The 13,532-nt window shown below is 57.0% G+C and overlaps 1 protein-coding gene across 5 annotated transcripts in view; it reads left to right on the top strand.

Moving 5' to 3' along the window:
- The window catches only part of Eya2 (EYA transcriptional coactivator and phosphatase 2), a 177,047-nt gene that overhangs the window by 135,738 nt on the left and 27,777 nt on the right, over positions 1 to 13,532 (top strand). The gene's annotated exons all lie outside the window — the stretch shown is intronic.

The following is a 13,532-nucleotide window of genomic DNA, read 5'->3' as shown; positions in this document are numbered from 1 at the left end:
CCTGGTTCTCCACCCACTAATTTAAGGAATGCCCGCTGGCTCCCCAGACCTCCTCTGCCAACTCCCCCCCTCCCCGGCCCACCTTCTGGTGAATGCTGAAGGGAGAAAAAGAGACGATTTAAATCTCCTGCAGCAAATTGTCAGGTGGGCGGGAGCGAGAAGCCCTTTGTCTCTGTAAATATAGGGCTGCGACTCACATGTTCTAGGGTGGAAACAACCCGGCACCCAGGGAACCGGAATCATGGGAGCAATTTTCCTTGACACTTGACCCTCGGGTTGAGGAGCTGTCCCCCTGCCCCCCACCTGCGTGTTTTGTGCCACCTGTTTCCCCACAATAGGGTCTTGGCACTGGCTCAAAGATGGCTGGGTTCCAGCAGCCCCTGGGGATGAGGTGTCACTGCCCCAGGCAAGAGGCTGTCAACCCTGCCATTGAGTCGGGGTTGACTTTGATAAGAAAATGGGACCTGTCCCCCTCACCAGAATCCGTTTCCCACACTTCCTTTGAATTGGTGAACTTTTGTGCCTTTCCAGTGTCAGAGTGGGAGAATTCTGACACCAGGAGGGGCTGAATCCAAAGTAGAAAAATGCCGTGTATGGGTCTCTTTGGAAGCGTCCATCCATGGATGAAGGAATAAACAAAGTGCAGGATCCTAGTAGGATGGAGTAGTATTCAGCCATGAAAAGGAGGGGCACTGATATGGGCTACAACACGGATGAACCTCGAGAACGTGACGTGGGTGGACGTGACGTGGGTGGAAGAAGCCGACACGAGGGTCTCCCATTATCCGCTTCTGTGAAGTACCCACAGTGGCGAATCACAGCCACAGGGCGAAGACTGGGTGACCAGGGCAGAGGGGGCCAGTGCTTCGTGGGTAAGGGATTCCTTTGGGGTCATGAAAACCAGATGGAGGTGGCAGTTACATAACCTGTGATGCCACCAAATTGTGTCGTTTAAATGGTTCGTTTTATGTGAAAAAAAAGAGAAAAGGAGGAGAGGGAGGGACTCGGAGGCTCTAGGTGCGCAGAGCGCTGTGCCCAGGCTTTGGGGGCTCTTGGCCGACCCAGGGTGCCCCTGGGGCAGAAGGTCACTTCTTGCTTCACCTGTTGGGCCATTTCTAATCAGAATCCTACCGTGAGTGAGGTGGCGGAGTCCGCAGGCCTCGGATCCAATCACCTCTTCCTGGATCCAAGCCCTGGGGCGGTCCCCCCCCTGGGGTCTCACTCTGCTCCTCTGTCAACGGGAATAAGAGCTCCTGCCCGCCCCGCCCCACCCACGAGAGAAGCCGGGGCACTGCGGCGGGTCTGCGGCGGGTCCCCCGGCACCAGGCCACCTGCGGGCAGCAGACGAGAACTTTCTTTGCTGAGAAACTGGGTCATTTTCTTCCTGTTGCTTGGTGCTCGGTCTCCATCTGGCTGCGGTGTGGGGGTGGGAGGGGTCCCGCCTGTGGTTCTGGGAGAGATGGTGGGGCGCCCCGAGTCCTCTGAGGAGGCCTGGCCCAGGCGTCCCCCGCGGAGCCGTGGGGGCTGCTCTGTGAATCCAGCTCCTTTACCATGGCGTGATCTCATCTGGGGGAGTCGGCAGTCTGTGGTTTTCCAGGAATCGGTCTCTTTCGTTCCTTGTGCAGTTCCTGCAGCGAGCGCTCAGCATCAAGATGGAAGTACCCTCTTTTATGATTTTGTAGCACATGACCCACAGCCAGGGCCCTGGGTCCCGCGGCTGGAGAACCCGAATCTCCCACGTGTGGCACCAGGTCAGACGCCTCACGTGAGTCATTTCCCAAAAGACAGACCCACCTGGTAGACGTGGCCATCTCCCTGACCCAGGAGGACCCCACCCAGCCACCAGGCTGGGGAGTGGCAGAGAAGGGATCAGACCCAGCACCCTGATCCCCTCAGCCACCAAGCCTCCTCATGTTACCGGGACCCGTTCCTCCCGTGCCAGCTGTCCCACGAGGTTCCTCCCATGCCAGCTGTCCCACGGGTCCCCAGTTCCTCCCGTGCCAGCTGTCCCACGGGTCCCCAGTTCCTCCCGTGCCGGCTGTCCCACGGGGCACGGGGGGCCACAGGCCAGGCCCAGCTCTGGAACACAGTCTTTTCATGACCCTTTTATATTAGTTGCCAGGATTTAAAACCAGGAGATTCCACATGAAAATTCAGATTTCTGTCCCAGCATTTCTGGCGACTCGGGTGGAACCCAAGGACATGATGCTAAGTGACCAAAGACACATGATGTCACCCAAACGCGGAACCTAAACGAGCCGTCCCCATGGAAGTAGAAGTTGGAGCAGAGAGCCGGGGGAGGAGGGGCGGCCAGCGGGTGCAGAGACGCCGCCCCTGCCCTGGTGGCTGACCACAGCTAATGGTGACGTAGGGTGGGTTTCCGACCTCTGAGCGGTCTCACCACACGGAAACGGAGAGAGTGGAGCCATGTCCCTGCTCCCGTCACCGCCTTGTGTTGAAGGAGCGCGTTGAAGCCCAATCAGAGCCGCTCTAAAGAGAAAGAGTCAGGTTCCTGGGTTCTCCAGGAAAGTCACAGGGTGTGGCCACACGGGCACCCCGCGGCGGGAACTGCCTGCCTCCTTTAAATAGGGCGGCCGCTGGCCAGTCTGCTGCAGGCCCCCCAGGTGGCCCCAGCCCCAGGCCACGTGTTCTCAGGGGCAGTGGGAGGATTAGAGCTGCAGGCCGTGTGCGCCGCCCAGGCCCCACTCGGGGCAGGGAAGTGGGTGTGAGGAGGACACCCAGCTCCCGGGTCGCGTTGGACAGGTCAGTGCAGGGCCAAGAGGGCGGCTGGGGTCATCTTTGGGGATGTAAGTCAGGACTTCCGGAAAGTGTTCCCAGGTTTCTGACTCACTTCAGATCACATTCACACTCTTCCCTGGGTCCAGAGGGTGAAGGTCAGGGTCAGGGTCAGGGTCAGAGTTAGGGTTGGGGTCAGGGTTAGGGTCAGGGTTAGGGCTGAGGTTGGGGTGCCCTGATTCCTGCCTATCTCCTCCATTTCCCAGCGACTACTATACTCCCTGGCGTCTCTCCGCTGCTCCAGCAAACTTCACTTGCTCCTACCCCGGGGCCTTTGCACTGGCTGCTCCTTCTCCCCCCCCCCATGGCTGGCTCCTTCATGCCATCAAGTCTCACTCAGATGTCACCTCCCGGGAGGGCTCCCTGATCACCCCATTGCTAGCAGCCCTCCCCCACACACGCGCTCCATCCGGCTCATTTCTCCCTCTCCCTAGTACATCACCTTGTGTGTGACATGAAATGCTTCTGAGGTTTTCAAATCCCCTTCCTCCTCGCTTAGGTAAGCTCCACCTGGCAAGGGACAGTGGTGTCTGGGAGGCAGGAGACGGTATAGAGAGGTGGTCCAGAGCAGGGGTCAGCAAAGGACACCCACCCAATAGGCCCCGCCGGGCCCCCATGTGTCTTGGTGGTAGTTTTATGGAAACACAGCCGCGACCGCCCCTCATGACCGCCCAGGGCGGCCAGCTGACGCGGGACCCTGCAGGCCTCAGAGCCTGGAGCGTTTGATCTCACCCCGTGGAGGCAGAGCGAGGGCTCCGGAGCCAGCACACTCAAGTCCAAGGCCACGTGACCTCCGGCCAGTGCTTGTGCCTCTGTGTCTGGGTTTCCACCGTGGGCCTGACGCAGGGCAGCAGGCCGACCTCCAGGGCCCCTGAGGAGGGTGACTCCAGGCGCTGGGGGTGGGCCTGCTGCAGGGGCAGCCTGCGTAGAATGACACTGAGGCTCTGGAAGCCTGCTCTGAAGCTGTCCCCTCGGGGCAGGCCGCTGTGGTGGCCCACGAGGCGGACAAGGACGGCATCGGGCCGGGTGGAGGCTGAACTGTCCACTTATAGCACTGACAGTCCTGGGACCCGGGAGCCCCGCAGTCCTGCACACGTCAGGACGGTCACCGCCTGTCCATGCTCACAGCTCCATCCGTCTGTTTATTTTTGCCTTTAAATCTACATCCTAGGGGCTGGGGTCGTGGCTCAGCGTAGAGCGCTCGCCTGGTACGTGAGAGGCCCTGGGTTCCATCCTCAGCACCCCATAAATACATAAAATAGAGACATTGTGTTCAAGTACAACTAAAAAATATATTTTTAAAAAATAAAATAAATTTACATCCCAGCCGGGCACGGTGGCCCACGCCTGTCATCCCAGCAGCTGGGGAGGCAGAGGCAGGAGGATCGCGAGTTCAAAGCCAGCCTCAGCCATGGCGAGGCCCTAAGCAACTCAGTGAGATGTTGTCTCTAATAAAATACAAAATGGGGCTGGGGACGTGGCTCAGGGGTGGAGGGCCCCTGGGTTCCATCCTCAGTCTCCACCCCTCAAATTGACATCCTAGTAAAATGTGGCAGAAGCCGTTGGACTTGCAGCCACAGCCATCTCCAAAAGTCAACACCAATCTGAGGCTGAGGCTTGACCCTCAACAGAGGCACGGGGAGACCTTTCCTTCCCCTTGACGGTGGCTCACTGTCTGTCCCCGCTCCCCCCCCCCCAGGGACAGAGTTTGTCCTGCAGCCTCGGTGGGGATCCTGTGAGTGCAGACAGGTCCACCTTCCCGTCTGGGCTTCGCGCTGCTCTGGTTGGGCGTTCCTCCCTGACTGTCTGAACACGGTCCACCTCTTCCTGCTCTTCCACCTGCATTTTCTTGTCTTCCCCTAAAAAAGTTGTTTTTTTTCTTTTTTTCAACAAGCCGATCTGTTTTCCAGGAGTTTCCGAGTAATTAAACTCAATTAAAACCATTAAATTCTCTCCTTTAATGACAACTTTATTATTAGGCGCCAACTACGAGGAGGAGGCTGGCGGGCAGGCGGGCGCTAATCCGTCCCTGACCTCTGGCTGACACCTCTGGAGATAAGCCCTGCCGAATAGGGAAGCTGCTTCGTGAATAGCTTTAATTAAGACTTTTCTTCCTCGTGGCAGGGTGATTATTTGCTCAGCTTGTAAACAGCGACTTGGCGACTTGGCGGGGTTTTAAAGGTGGGCCACAAGGCTGAGGGCTTGGGCTGGTTTGCGGGTTTTGTTTTTTTCTTTAAAGGACAGGGAGGGAGGACTCGCCATCGGGAAGAGGAGAGAGCCCATTGTCCCAGTGTTGGGTGATTGACACACCAGCGCCCCGCCCAGGGCCCCCCCAGGCCCACCCTGGCTCCCTCCCGGGCAGACTGGGGGACGGGCCTGGATCGCCAGCTGCCAAGCCCAGCACCTCCCTGGCACCTGAGAAAGGACAGGCCAGGGCAGGTGATGGACGTGAGCAGGACAACTGGCCCACCACAGTGCTCGCTGTGGGCCAGGCCCCTGTCACCGGCTCGTCACCCGTCACCCTGCCTCCAGGGGGTGGACGCCGAGGACAGGGGCACCGTGAGGGCTACTGACCTGCCCAAGTCCCTAGTAGTAAGAGCAGAGCCCCGATTTGTAGCCAGGTGCCTGGCTGCAGGGGTGGGACATGACGACGGGGTCACATCGGGCCCCCAGAGAGTGGCACCTCCCGCTCGCTCGCGGCTGGAGACTTCTTGTTGTCACTGTAGCTCGTCACCTTGCTGGAAGGCTAGTGTCATTTAACGTCTCTTGCTCTGCAGTTCCAAGGTCAATTTCCTGACCCAAGAGACCCTGACTTTCCATGATTCTCAGATCAGTAGGCCACATGTTCTCAACTGGGGGTGACTTTTGTCCCCAGGACACACTTAATAAAGCCTGGAGACTCCTGTGGCTGTGTTCTCTGGGTGGGGGTACAACTGGCATCGAGCCGGTGGAGGTAGGGGCGCTGCTCACACTCTGCAGGGGACAGGGCACCCCGACAGAGTTGCCTGGTTCAAAATGTCAACAAAGCCGAGGTGGAAACCCCTGATTTATAGAAAGGAATTCTGTAAACAAGCAAAAGCAATGTTAACCTCCCCACCGATTCCCCCTTTAAAAATCCAGTCCCAAACCCTTCTTTTAAAAAAAGGAACTAATTAGCCCGTGGAATTTGTTCACCAGGCACCAGAAGTCTCCCAGGAACACTTCCAGAGAGCTAGGGGTGTTTCCTAAACAGTAGGGATGGATGGAATCGCGTACTTAAAGACAACTGCAAACTCCCAGGCACCTACGGCGCCTGGTGGCCAGACTTCCTAGGGCAGTGCCTCCCGGGAGCGGAAAGCAGGGAGATCATGCCTCACCCCAGCTGCCCAAGACTGGCCACAGAGGCCCTCATCTCTCCTGGGACGGCTCCGAGGTGTTTGGAGCTGGAAATAAAGCAGATAACAGCTCAGGAGGGCTGAGCCGGGGCCAGGTGGAGTCTAAGGCTTAGAGTGTCATTTTGTGCATCTGGAGGAGGGACCCTGGGAGGAATAACAGCAGAACTGCCCCCTCGAGGCCCCTGCGAGGAGGAAGCCGGAGCCCGGCCGGGACACCAAGAAACCTGGCGCCCCACAGGCGCGTGTGTGTCTCTGAAAACTCTGGAACCGTCGCATCTGATAACATCAATGACCCTCAAGTTGGTCACCAAACTGAGTGTCCCACAGCACCCCTCTCTTTTGCCTCCCAGGTGACACCTCAAGGAGCTGCGGGCCACACCCAAGTGCGGCAGGCTGGGGAGCAGAGGGGACAGTCCTGAGCCTGCAGGGCTGGAATGGGCTGCCTCAACCCGGCCCAGGTCTGGTTCCCGCGGAGCCCTGTGGCCTCAGCAAGGGGCCCGGGAAGGGGACTCACAGTCGACTCTGCCTTTTCCTATCAAATCCAGGAAATTAAAGGCACCGATGCTCAGAGGCAACAAGGGGGGCCTCTCCCCCCCACAGACCTCCCCTCCCTCCAAGCCTGGCAGTTATAGGGTCGGAAGGCCACCCGAGGCCCGCAGGAGGGCAGCGCGGGTTCCTGACGATGGCGGCTTGTCACGGCCGCCCTCCTGGGAAGGAGAAGTTCATTCCATGAATCATTTATTTCTTAAAAAGTAGACCACATGGGGCTGGGGACAGAGCTCAGGGTACAGTGCTGGCCTCACGGGCACAGGCCCTGGGTTCAATCCCCAGCTCCAAAAAAAAAAAGACAACTTTTAAATAGGCATTACCCTCCCCCACCCATCCACCCCCCCCCTTTTTTTTTTTCAATCTAAAGCCTCTTTTCTAATAGAATATTTTATATTCTCGTCCCTGCACAGACACACGGGGAGCCTTGTGGTGAGGTGAGTGGCTCAGGTCTGCTTCTGAGTCAGTCCTGGGCCCCTGACCAGCAGGGTGACCTGGGCCCGCCCCTTCATCACTCTGAGTCTTGACTTTTCCGTCAAATGGGGAAGACCTTGTGTAATAGATGACAATCAAACACAGGCGCCTTAACAATATCATCTAAAATGACCTCCAGACGACGCGTAGAAGATGTCTATAAGATGTTCATGGATCTGAGTTTAGACCTGGGTCCCATCTCCAAATTAGTCATCATTCATATGTAAATATATTCCAAAATTGAAAAAATAAGAAATTCAAAACACATCTGGTGCCAAGCATCTCGGACGTGAGGTTCTCAGCCTGCGCCTATGTCTCATCTGGACCTTCGCTGTTAAGAAAAGGAAGCAGCCGCAGGGGATTTCAGAAGGACAGGCGCGCTGGTCGTGCAGGCGAGAAGACCCGTTCCCATCATCCTGGGCAAGATGTCTTGCGTTCATTTATACAGTGCAGCTGCAGACGAGGCTCTGATCATTAGAAGCAGGGCTTCTGTGTGCACGTCCAGCCAGACTTGAGTCCTGTTGGGTGTGTGAGAATCCTCCGTTCCCCGAGGTGGACAGTGTCCCGCCGCGCGTCATGAGGCGTGAACACCCTCGGCACCTCCGATACCAAGACGTCCCCGTGACTGTGACAGCCAAAATGCGCACCCCGGTTTCCACACCAGATCTGGGGAGCAGCCACACCCGCTGAGAACTTCCGTCCCAAGACCCGTCTTTAGATGACGTGCCCAACACAGCTCTCGCCAACGGCCTAGCTGCATGCTTTGATGGGCTCACAGCCCCCAAAGATGTCCACGTCCTGGTCCCCAAAACCTGTGAGTGTCACCTTATGTGGCAAGGGGGACTTTGCAGATGCGATTAAGTGGCCCAAGGTAGTCCAAAAAAGAAAATGTACCTGCTGGTGTGACCAGAATGTCCAGAGGTCCACCTAAGTCACCATGAGGTCCAGACCCAGACACTTGCATGTGGCTCTCACATGGATCTGTCACCTCCTGGGCAGTGACGGGGGCAGCCCCCATTCCCAGCTTACACACTACCTTCCCCCCTGGGGAACCAAGGGCCTCTTTCCCCAGTTATGGCTGAAGTCCTGCGGCCAGTTCCCCTGGGCTCTGCTTGACCCCCGGGCCTTTCCTGAGCCAATCTCTATGATCCTGGCCAGGCCTTCAGTTCGTGGTCACCCTGGAAGGCCAACAAGGGATAGGTCAGCTTCTCTGCACAGCACACTGCCCCCCGGTTAGCCAGCCGCAGGTGTCACAGGTGCCTAATAAAGACACCGTGTCGGGGCCCAAGACCACCCTCAGACTCGACTTACCAGAGCTCCAGGCCTCAGGAAAGCGGTTGTAGTCACAGCGAGTTTATCACAGTCAGGGACACGGGTGAAGTCACCCAGGGAAAAGGCCTGGGCAGAGTCCAGGAGAGAGCCGCCTCCCCTCCCGGGCGCCCTCTCCCGGCGGAGCAGACACTCCCCCTGACTCTCCCGGCACAAGGGGTGGCAAAGGGAAGCCCGCCTGGGCCCTGGGGTCCTGGTCTCTCTCAGTGCCCGGCCCAGGCCTGCCGACAGCATTTCCTGCACAGCCAGCCTCTACAGCCTCACCGCAGAGGCCCCGAGGGAAATCCACCAAGTGACTCAGCTGGACGGGAGACCTCCACACACCATCGACGCCTGGGGCACGCAAGTGGGGGTGGGGACAGGGACGGCCCATCCTCCTGGGCACGAAGCACCTGTCCTGTCATGACGCCGAGCCACAGAGGGTACACACCCCCTCAGGGCAGAGCAACCCTATTGGGCATTAAGGACACAGCCCAAGAATGGTGGGTCAGGTCAGTCGTGAGCTTCAACCCAAAGCCACCTGTCCAAGCTGAGTGACATCGCACGAGTCAGCGGTGATGACACGTAACAGTCGCTGTGACCAAGCTCAGGTCCCCCGCGCTCGCTCTGTTCCAGGCCTGGCTCCGCGTCCCCGAGTGGTTAACTCGCGGTTTTTAAGTGCGTCAGCGTCGGCACAGAAAGAAGTACATTTGCACCAGGACCCAGTACCCGCCCCTGTGCTGGAATACAAGTCCCCATGGCTGTGGGCGGTGGCCTGACACTCCCCTGTCTGTCCTGGAGATGGGCACACGCCTTCCATGAAGGGACAGTGAATACTTTTGGCTTCAGTCTGTGCGGTGACACTCAGGTCCGCCATGTGGCAGGAGAGCAGCCATCCACGTGAGGTGACTGGGTGGGGATGGCCGAGGCCAGTAACACTTGACTCACAAAAGCAGGCCGCAGGCCGCGCTCAGCTGACCCCAGACGTGTCGCACTCTCCAGTCTTTTTCTGTTTTAATGCCGGTCATTCTGCTCTCAGTGGAAGTACTGGAACCTGCACTTGGAAAAACTCACTGAATCTTTTAACACCAGAGCAAGTAAGCAAGCCGCTTCCAGAGGAGAAAGCCAGGCCCTCTCAGGCTGAATGACGGCCGGGGACATCCCCTTGTCACAGGCCGGCAGCCCACCGCGGATCCCTGCCCAATGCTCTCAGTTAGACGTCTCCTGTCCCTATGTCCCACGTCTTTGTTGGTGCCTCCAGTGGTGTGTGGTGATGGGATCCGTGGTCACACCCTTGTCCATGCCCACGATCAACAGTGCGTTGGGCCATGTCACTGGGGATGGTCCCTCCCTCCTCTCTCCCGGCTCCCTTTCCTCTACGCCACGGATCCCCCTTGGACTTTCAGGAGACTCCCCCCACCCCACCTTGCTGCTTTTCCCTCTCTGGATTCCACAAAGGAGAGAAAACAGACCACCTTCATCTTCCAAGTTGGCTCATTTCACTTGACATAATGTCCTCCATTTCCACCCGTTTTCTTGCAAATGACATAGTTCCATTCATCTTTGTGGCTAAATAAGACTCGGTTATTCGCCAGGTGCACACCTGAGATCCTGGTGGCTCAGGAGGCTGAGGCAGGAGGATCGTGAGTTCAAAGCCAGCCTCAGCAATAGCGAGGCACTAAGCAACTCAGTGAGACGCTGTCTCTAAAGAAAATACAAAATAGGGCTGAGATGTGGCTCAGGGGTTAAGCACCCCTAAGTTCAATCCCCGGTACCAAGAAACTCCATTATGTTATTATGATTGTTATCCAACAGGGACAGTGAAGGATCCAGAGGACCCCGTCACAGGGGCCCCTTTCTGTGGAGCCTGGAACCTGCCGTCCTGGTGTCCAAAGGCTTGTGGTGGGGATAAATAGTGCACTAGGGTCCCTTCTTTGAGTCAAACACATTTTATAGTCATCTATGACAAAAAATGTTCTGAGCTTAGAAAAGTTGGGAATACAGAAAGGAAATTCTTTAGTGGACAGATCGACTTCTGCTTCATTAAAGCAACTTTTGGGTAGGTACTTGGACTCTTTGTTTTGGAATAAAAACAGTGGCCTCAGGCTGGGGTTGCAGCTCAGTGGAAGACACCCGCGGATTCTCCAGGCTCCGGGGAGGCCCTTCCACCCACCAGCCCTCGGCCCCTCCCGGGAGGAAGCCGTTGTGGGAGACCCCCTTCTGTCAGTTCTCTGTTCTGGTTTAAATTGAGCCTTGTCTTACAGTGATCCACTTATACTATTGCTTATTTGGTTTTTCTTTAATCCAAATAGTACAGAATGATTAGGAAAAGGGTCCTCTGCGCGCTCTGGACTGTGCCTTCGGTGCTCCTGCTGGGTTGACAGAGACAGGTTCTTTGCTTAGGGGTGGGAGGGAGGTGACAATCCCCCAGCTGCTGCCGTCCTGCTGCCAGCCGGGCTGGGCCTGGTGTTTACACACCTGCCATCTCCTTTAACCCTCGCTCCCTCGGGCGGTGGAGATCCGAGTGGCTCTGAGGGGTCAGAGGCCTTGGTCAGCTGAAGAGCGCGGCGCGAAGGCTCCATATTTTAACTTATATTTGATTGGGTCCAACAGGGTGCCCCTCCACGCTGCTGTGGGTGGCTGGAGCCACAGAGACGGGTGGCGTGTTTATAGGGTGTGTTGGGGACAACAAGTTCCACAGGTGACTCGAGATGAAAGGGACGGCTCTGGTCCTGACGCAGTCCACCTGTGTCCTCTACTGATTACGCGGAGTCCTCCCCAGTCTTTATGTTAACTCCTCTGTCTCTGCAGCCCTGGGGAAGCACCTTCTCCCTGGACACCGTGGTCTGTCTGGGGTGCAGGAGGCACAGGGTCCCCGAGCTCTGGTGCTCCTCTGGGGCCTGGTGCCGACTTCCCTGCCTGGGGCCCAGCGGGTCTTCAGTAAGGAGCTGTGAAAGGAGGCCCGTCTGGGCAGCTTCCGCGTCGGCGCGGACCCCAGCGGGTCTCGGGAACCTGAGCGGGGGCCTGCCGAGCTGGCGGGTGATCCACAGGGGCTCCCGACATTCGGGAACTTTTGGTTTGTTGTAGTCGTTTAACTTTTAATTGCACAGTAAATATTCAAATATCTTCTTTTGAAAAAATTTAGAATATTCTGGATGATACAAAACTTTGCTTTGACCATTGCCTTTAATTCCTACTCTCTCCTCTGTGCCTTCCAAAAGTAACCGCTGTGCTGACTCTGGGGGCACCCACTCGGATCGTGGTAAATACGTCAGCGCCCAGGGACAGCACATAGTGACTCGGGTCACCAAGACATGCCAGCAGTATGCAGTATAGAACGTAGAGGTGGGTTTTTATCTCACCCGACAGTATATTTTTTGGTGTGTTCGCGTTAACCCATGGAGACCCAGCCCATTTCTTTTATTGAAATTCGGTTTTCCATAGCGGTAGGCTGCATCATGTTCTGAGTCTCCTTTGGCCGGGCAGCTAAGTCGTTTCCAACCTTTGGCCTTTCCAACAGTTCTATACTGAATTTTTTTTTTCTTTTTTGCTATACTGAGGGTTGAACCCAGGGGTGTTCTACTGCTGAACTACGTCCCCTGTTATTTTTATTTTCTATTTTTGAGACAAGGTCTCACTAAGATTCCTAGGTGGACCTCAAACTTGCAATCCCCTGCCTCCCGAGTCGCTGGGATTACAGGCGTGTGACACGGCTCCCACCCTTAAGGACCGTCTCATCCTTGCTCAGGTGCATGAGTTTTTCTCTAAGATAAACAGTGAAGCTGGAATGTGGCTGGGTGTGGTGGCCCACACCTGTGATCCCGGCAGCTCGGGAGGCTGAGGCAGGAGGACGGTGAGTTCAGAGCCAGCCTCAGCCACATCGTGAGGCTCTGGACAATTCTGGAAGACCCTGTCTCTAAATAAAGTACAGAAGTCGGGGGAGGCTCCGTGGTTGAGCCTAGTACCAAAGACAAAAACAGAAAAAGAAAACTAGAATCTCTCCGTCTGCTGCCTGGGATCTTCATTTCTTAACACAAGAAACACACACACACACACACACACACACACACACGGGTTAAATTCATGGCATTCTACCAGGGAACGTCCATGGAAACCAGCCACTGCCCAGTGACCGCGTCACCCTTTCTTTCACCCTAAGGCAACAACTGTCACCCTGGGCTGATTCTTCTGTGGTCACCTCCCTCTGCATTTCCAGGTGAAGCGCTGATACTGTGGCTGTCAGATCCTCTTCTGGGTCAGGAAATATCCCATGAGAATCTACTCCTCCGTCGCCCTTGGGCCCACTCTCCAGCTTTGCTTTCCCCAGTCTCTCACCAAGCTCCCGCCGCCCTGTGGGGACCCCGTGGGGACCCGGTGTGGGCTCCGCAGTCTAACCAGGGGCTAGGCCTGCCCTGATCGGTGGGCAGCTGCTCCTCCCTCCCTCCCTCCCTCCCTCCTCCCTTCCTTCCTTCCTTCCTCCCTTCCTCCTCCCTCCTCTCCCTCCCTCCCTCCTCCCTTCCTTCCTCCTCCCTTCCTCCCTCCCTCCCTCCTCCCTTCCTCCCTCTCTTCCTCCCTCCCTCCCTCTCTTCCTTCCTTCCTCCCTTCCTCCCTCCCTCCCTCTCTTCCTTCCTTCCTCCCTTCCTCCCTCCCTCCTCCCTCTCTTCCTCTCTCCCTCCCTCCTCCCTTCCTTCTTCCCTTCCTCCCTCCCTTCCTCTCTCTTCCTCCCTTCCTCCCTCTTCCTCCCTTCCTCCCTCCCTTCCTCTCTCTTCCTCCCTTCCTCCCTCTTCTTCCCTTCCTCCCTCTCTTCCTCCCTCCCTCCTCCCTCCCTCCCTCTCTTCCTTCCTTCCTCCCTTCCTCCCTCCCTTCCTCCCTCTCTTCCTCCCATCCTCCCTCTCTTCCTTCCACCCTCCCTTTCTTCCTCCCTTCCTCCCTCTCTTCCTTCCTTCCTCCCTTCCTCCCTCCCTCCTCCCTCTCTTCCTCCCTCCCTCCCTCCTCCCTTCCTTCCTCCCTTCCTCCCTCTCTTCTTTCCTCCCT

This window comes from Ictidomys tridecemlineatus, chromosome 5, assembly GCF_052094955.1.
Source record: "Ictidomys tridecemlineatus isolate mIctTri1 chromosome 5, mIctTri1.hap1, whole genome shotgun sequence".
Taxonomy (NCBI): Eukaryota; Metazoa; Chordata; class Mammalia; order Rodentia; family Sciuridae; genus Ictidomys; species Ictidomys tridecemlineatus.
This window is presented reverse-complemented; position numbering and strand designations above follow the sequence as displayed.